General features: G+C 35.2%; 1 non-coding gene across 1 annotated transcript; it reads left to right on the top strand.

Annotated features, from left to right (window-relative positions):
- Window positions 1-435: 435 nt before the first annotated feature.
- LOC118148690 (U7 small nuclear RNA) lies at window positions 436-497 on the top strand. The gene has a single exon (XR_004735607.3). It is a non-coding gene; the product is annotated as a U7 small nuclear RNA (small nuclear RNA).
- The last annotated feature ends 6,531 nt before the right edge of the window (window positions 498-7,028 follow it).

The following is a 7,028-nucleotide window of genomic DNA, read 5'->3' as shown; positions in this document are numbered from 1 at the left end:
ATCCCTGTGAGCTCAGTCTCTGGAGGCTGGCTTAACCTCATGGGATCAAGCAATCCTTTCACCTTAGCCTCCTGAGGAGCTGGGACCACAGTGGGCACCACCATGCCAGGCTAATTTTTGCATTTTTAGTAGAGATGAGGTTTCACCAGGTTGTCCAGGCGGGTCATGAACTTTTGGGCTAAAATGATCTGGTCACCTTGGCCTCCCAAAGTGCTGGGATTATAGGCATGAGCCACTGTGCCCATGACCACCCTTACCCCCCAAGTCACTTTAAAATCTAGATTCATTTAATAAAGATGTACACCTAAGAAATATTATACATACTCATGCAATTATTTAAATTCAGTTCCATAGAAAGCAGAATCCAATAAAAGAAATAGAAGGTAATAATATTCACTCGAATGTGTATATATTTTTCTGAATTTAAAAGAAACAAAGTGCTGCAGTTCTTTTAGAATTGTCTAGCAGGTCTTCCGGGTTTTTAACCAGAAACCCTCCCCATGTAGGGAGAGGCTGAGAAGCAGTCAAAATACAAGTTCTAAAACTCCCAATTAAAGATTGTTTTTATTACTAGTTCAGTTTTGATAATATGTGAATGATTATTTCCTTGGGAAAAGCTAGCACTTGAAAACAATACCGTCATCTGAAAACTTGCCTTTTCTTGATCAAATATGAATTACTAATCATTAATTTGAACAGTCTGTGGAAAGTTAATTTCAGAACTGAAATGATTTTAAAAATCTGTAGTAAAGAGATTCATAGTTTCATGCCCTGAAATGCTGGCAATGTTCCTGGACCTATGCAAAACTTTCAGAATTATTAATAATGTTTAAAAAGTGGTTCTGGAACAAAAAAGTTTAAATTTTACCCAGTAATACAAAACAGACCTTTTCTCTGTTCATCTTGCTTTTTATATTGTTTTATCTGATGCCAATTTTTGTATTATAAAATCTGTTTACAGCATTAGTCTTTCTCACCTGTTCTTGTGCTTTAAGCCAAAATTTTCTTAACTCCAATTATTGGCACTAGGGTTATCATTTAATGTTGTACGTGCCTTTACTTACAAAGGCAGACATGAGAAAGTTAAGAAATTGACAAGTGAGGAGAGGCACTGCAGGAAACTTTCCACTCGTTCTTTAAGACACGTTTCAAAGGTTATTACCTATATAAAGTCTTCCCAGACTTCTCCGCCCTTCCAGAATACTAGCTCTATTTTCCTCGGAGCGCCTGTAATCCTCCCCAGGTGTCCTTTCCTTACTACAGTGAGCTCTGAGACTGTGCTGTTCTTATCTGCAACTGTAGTGCATAGGACATCGATCATGACATAGCAAGTCTGTCAATCAGTGCTTACTGAATACGTTTCAACATTTGTTGAAAAAAATAAATGAATAAAAAGATCTGCTGCAATGTATTGAGACTCTCTCCACACACATACTAAAATAAACAACCTAAGTCAATCATTAACTAAACACTGAGTGGTCTGGTTAAATATCCAAGTCTAAGTGAATTAGAGAGACTAAAATGAAACAAAAAACTTATAAACCTGGTAAATATAATTTTCAAGTTATCACATAGACAGATTTTTGTTATTCTCACATAAAGACGCTTTGTAGTCTTTTCTATTTCAAAGGTTTTCTATTTGAGGAGTATATGGTTATTGGTCAATACTTTCAGTTGCAAGTAACAGAAAAGGTCTCAAACAAGCTTAAGGTAAAAGAAGAAATCTATTGTCTCACAGAAGGATGGTGGAAGAGCTAGCCTTGGGCTTTAAACCATTCAGAGTTCTCTCTCCCTTTCTGTATTTTCTACTTGGTTTCCTACTCTATTTCTACAGATGGATTCTTTTCCTTTTTGTACCCACCAGAAGGAGATCATGACCAAATGGCAGCCTCATACTCTAATATTTCCATCCCCAGAGATGAAAGATGTTCTTTCTCAAAAGCTCTAGATATAAAATTCTAGGAAGAACTTGTGCAGTCTAGCGTGAGTTCTGTGTCTCCTCCTAAATCAGAGAGAGTTGTTCCACCCTGGGTTGCATGTGCCCTTTTGAAATCAGGGCAAATTTGACAATACAAAAAGAAGCAATATATACTGGAGAGATAGAGATGATGATCAATATGAGGAGAGGTGCCATATTTTTCCTTTATTTGCTTGTAAAGAACCTCTTAGTAATTCCAACCTATGCTTCAACATATGCAAATTCATAAATGATTCATCACGTAAACAGAACTAAGGCCAAAAACCATATGATCATTTCAATAGACACAGAAAAGGCTTTCAATAAAATTCAGCAACCCTTCATATTAAAAACCTTCTGCAAACTAGGCATCAAAGGGGCATCCCTCAAAATAACAAGGGCTATCTATGGCAAACCCACAGCCAAAATAATACTTAACAGGCGAAAGCTAGAAGCATTCCCCTTGAAAATCAGAACAAGACAAGGGTGCCCAATCTCACCACCCCTATTTTACATAGTACTGGAAGTCCTAGCCAGAGCAATCAGGAAAGAGAAAGAAATAAAAGGCATCCAAGCAGGAAGGAAGTCAGACTATCTCTTTTTGCAGATGATAAGATTCCATGCCTCAAAATCCCCATAGCCTCTGCCCAAAGGCTCTTAGATCTGATAAGCAACTTCAGCAAAGTTTTAGGATACAAAATCAGTGTACAAAAATCGGTAGCATATCTGTACAATGATAATGTCTAAGCTGAGAGCTAAATAAAGAACACAATACCATTAGTAATAGCTACACACAAAAAGGAGTGAAATACCTAGGAATACAGCTAACTAGAAGGTGAAAGATCTCTACAATGGAAATTACAAAACACTGCTCAAAGTAATCAGAGATAACACAAATAAAAAAACATGCCATGCTCACAGATAGGAATAATCAATATTGTTAAAATGGCCATACTGCCCAAAGCAATTTACAGATTCGATGCTATTCCTATTAAACTACCAATGACACTTTCCACAAAGTTAAACAAACAAACAACAACAAAAAAAAAACTAGTCTGAAATTCATGTGGAAGCAAAAAGAGCTCAAATAGCCCAAGCAATTATAAGCAAGAAGAACAATGCTGGAGGCATCACATCCAACTTCAAACTATACTACAAGGCTACAGTAACCAAAATATTATGGTACTGGTACAAAAACAGACACATAGACCAATGAAACGGGTTCAAAAACCCAGAAATAAAGCCATACACTTTTAAGAATCTGATCTTCAACAAACTCAACAGTAACAAGCAATGGGAAAGTACTCCCTATTTAATACATGGTGCTGGGATAATTGGTTTGCCATATGCAGAATATTGAAACTGGACTCTTTCCTTTCACCATATCAAGATTGATTAAAGACTTAAGTGTAAGACCTATAATTATAGAAATCCTGGAAGATAGCCTAGGAAATACCATTTGGGGCATTGGAACTGGCAAAGGTTTCATGACAAAAACTCCAAAAACAATTGCAAAAAACCAAAAATTGCAATGGGACCTAATTAAACTAAAGAGCTTCTGTACAGCAAAAGAAACTATCAACAGATTAAACATACAACTTACAGAATGGGAGAAAATATTTGCAAACTATGCATCAAACAAAGGTTAAATTTCCAGAATCTATGAGAAACTTAAATTAACATGCAAAAAACCAAACAACCTCATTAAAAAATGGGCAAAGGGCATGAACAGATACTTCTCAAAGGGGACATACATGCATCCAACAAGCATAAGAAAAAATGCTTAACATCACTAATGATTAGAGAAATCAAAAACCACAATGAGATACCATCTCACATCAGTCAGAACAACTAATATTAAAAAGTCAAAAAATAACAGATGCTGGTGAGGTTGTAGAGAAAAGGAAATGTTTTTATGCTGCTCCTTGGAATGTTAATTAGTTCAGCCACTGTGAAAAGCAGTTTGGAGATTTCTCAAAGAACTTAAAACAGAACTACCATTCGACCCAGCATTTTCATTACTGGGTATATACACAAAGGAATAAAAATCATCCTACCATAAAAACACATGTACATGTATGTTCATTGTAGCACTATTCACAATAGCAAAGACATGGAATCAACCTAGATGCCAATCAATGGTGAACTCCGTAAAGAAAATGTGGTACATATACACTATGGAATAATATGCAGCCATAAAAAGAATGAAATCATGTCCTTCGAAGCAACATGAATGGAGCTGCAGGCCATTATCCTACTTGAATTAATGTAGGAACAGAAAGCCAAATATCACATGTTCTCACTTATAAGTGAAAGCTAAAGCTTGAGTACACATGGACACAAAGAAGGAAATAATAGACACCAGGGCCTGCTTAAGGGTGGAATGTGGGAGGAGGGTAAGGACTGAGAAATTACCTATAGGATACTATGCTCATTAACTGGGCTACAAAATAATCCATACGCCAAACCTGTGACACACAATTTACCCATGTAACAAATCTGCACATGTACCCCCTACACTTAAAATTAAATTTGGAGAAAATATTCTAACCTAGTTGAAAAGAATTTGTTTGGTTCTCAAATCAAGATGGCTAGTCAGTTCAACAGACCAGTAGAGGACAACCATGGTGATAGAGATGGTTTCAAATAGAGATTGGTAAAGACAGAACTCATGGAACAGAGGCATATGGAAAAGTAAAAACCTGAGTCACAAGAGGTAGAAAGCAGGGATTCTCTCCAGTCAAGGGTTCTTGTCCACAGGGCATGGTGATGTTTCCAGGATGCTAAATACCATAATCTCAGATACTAAGGCTATATTATAGGGAATACGGGATGCTCAAAATATTGGTTATTAAAGGGTATCAAATAATTCTGCTCCATGTACTCTGAATTTAACCTGGATTGTGACAGAATGAAATTTGCGATATATCCTGAATGTGATAGAGAAAGAGGAAAAAAGTAAGTTACCAGCAAAAATGTTCTTAAGGCTTTGCCAAACTCATTGCTATCACACTGACAATAAGCAGTAGGACTAAGCTTTGAAACTAGATCTACATAAAGATAAATATAGTACGTATTTAAGTATTTTGAACTAAATTTTACTGAATTTCAACTTTTCCAAAGTTTATATTCTTTAAGAATAACCCAGTTTTTTGTTTTTTTTTTAGACTCCAAACCAGAATGGTATGTTATTTTGCAGAGCTGGCAGAATAGAGTGTACTAAGACTTTTCTACTTATTTTTAGCCATCTACTAGAATAGTAGATTCACATTTAAAAAGTCAGCTTTACTGTAGCTATCATACTGTGAAATCTTTTACTAAATCTTTCTACTTAACAGATTTTCTTAGTATTCCATTAGTAAGAATGATAAAATCAGGGCATAATTACATTCATTTGGGATTCTTTGCACACAAGTCTTGACTGGTATATGTATAGTATTTAAAGCTAGCAATTTTCTATGAAAAAATAAATGGTTGTTTTAAGAGAAATAAGAAGTCCTATGTAGCTCTTATATTACCTTTAAGAATCCGGTTGAATATACAACGTATGTTATCAAAACCTAGGCATTAGAATAATCGACCCCTTGGAATAACTCATTTACTTTTTCCTACTTGCAACATTAAAAAAGTAAGCATACATAAGAAATAAACTAAGTCTGTTGTCTCTAATATGTATGTTAGTAGTATCTTAAGGAGATAATGCCTTAACTTACATAAAGTTCTCTACTAATGGAAACCCAAGTTCACTTCTAATTGGCATTTTGTGTAAAAAAAGACATTGACCTTCAGGTGAGTATGTTTCCTTGCAACTCTGGTATCTGTAGTTGGATTTACTTCTGTGGACAAGATTTGTTCATTCATTATTTCATTCAGCAAATATTCCCCACACAATTAGTAATTCCGTAGGGTACATTGTTTAAACCCCAGGGCAACCCAATCTATAGCCTGTAATTTTCTTCTAAGGCCTCAAAGCCATTGATTCAGTCATTATATTGATCCATTAACAATGAGTTTTTCATTTGCAAGTGTAAAAAATGTCCAGATAGCACTGCTGGGCCATGTTAGACCAATTTGTATAACTGGGATGCTAATAATTTAATTATAAAAAGAAAACAGAGAATGTTAAAAGACTTGGAAAGTCATGAAGCGAGTAGCTCACAATACTGGACCTGAAGTTAGGCTTTCTATATCCAAGATCACTCTTCCTGAAAACAGGCTAAGTCACATCAAACAGAGAAAAGAGTAAACCTTTGGGTCCAGTACCACGTCACATTGTTTCTTTCTAGTTTGTAAACTCCAAAGGACTCAGATAAACCAGGAGAACAGTTAAACTCATCATTTCTTCATCAACTCAAATTCCAAGGTGAAATAGCCCAAATACAACACTGTTTAAAGGAAACATTTTTGAGAATTCCAATGAAGCTCTTGAAGACTACTACTGTCTTTGGGTCATTTGCTTTTTCCATTTATTTGAATTTAAACATCTACAGACAATGCTGGCAACATAGGCTATTTTCTCCTGAATTCTTAACTATGTCATTGATTAATTATCAAGACAGAATTACTTCTGAGGTTAAAACAGATCCTTGAGATTTGGTGGTTCACTGTATTCACTACCTCTAAAATTTTAGTAGTTGATGCTTGAGAAATTTCCTTAACTTGACCCGTTACTTGATATGGAAAATAAACAACACTAATCAAATTATTTAAGCATCTTGCTATTTCCTTATTTGGGCAACCTGGAAATCATGTCAGCTTATTTGGGACTCTAGTATTGTGATTGGTAGAAGACCTAAGGAATGTAAACAGAACAAAACAGTGGAAAAGCCACATAAATTAAAAATCAAAACAAATAAAAATACTGGTCATTCTAAAACTTCCCTTCACTAAATTTATTTGATATTGAGGCTTGGATTTTATTTTTTCCACATGTATGAGAAATATGAAATTTGAAATTGTTACTTTTTCTTAGTGTGCTTATTCTAATGCAAGACTTGTAGTACTAATGAGTAGCAGAATTTCAGGACTGGTGTCTTCTAGTTCACTCATAGTGGCAGTCATTTCTCACCAC

Source organism: Callithrix jacchus, chromosome 16 (genome assembly GCF_049354715.1).
Source record: "Callithrix jacchus isolate 240 chromosome 16, calJac240_pri, whole genome shotgun sequence".
NCBI lineage: Eukaryota > Metazoa > Chordata > Mammalia > Primates > Cebidae > Callithrix > Callithrix jacchus.
This window is presented reverse-complemented; position numbering and strand designations above follow the sequence as displayed.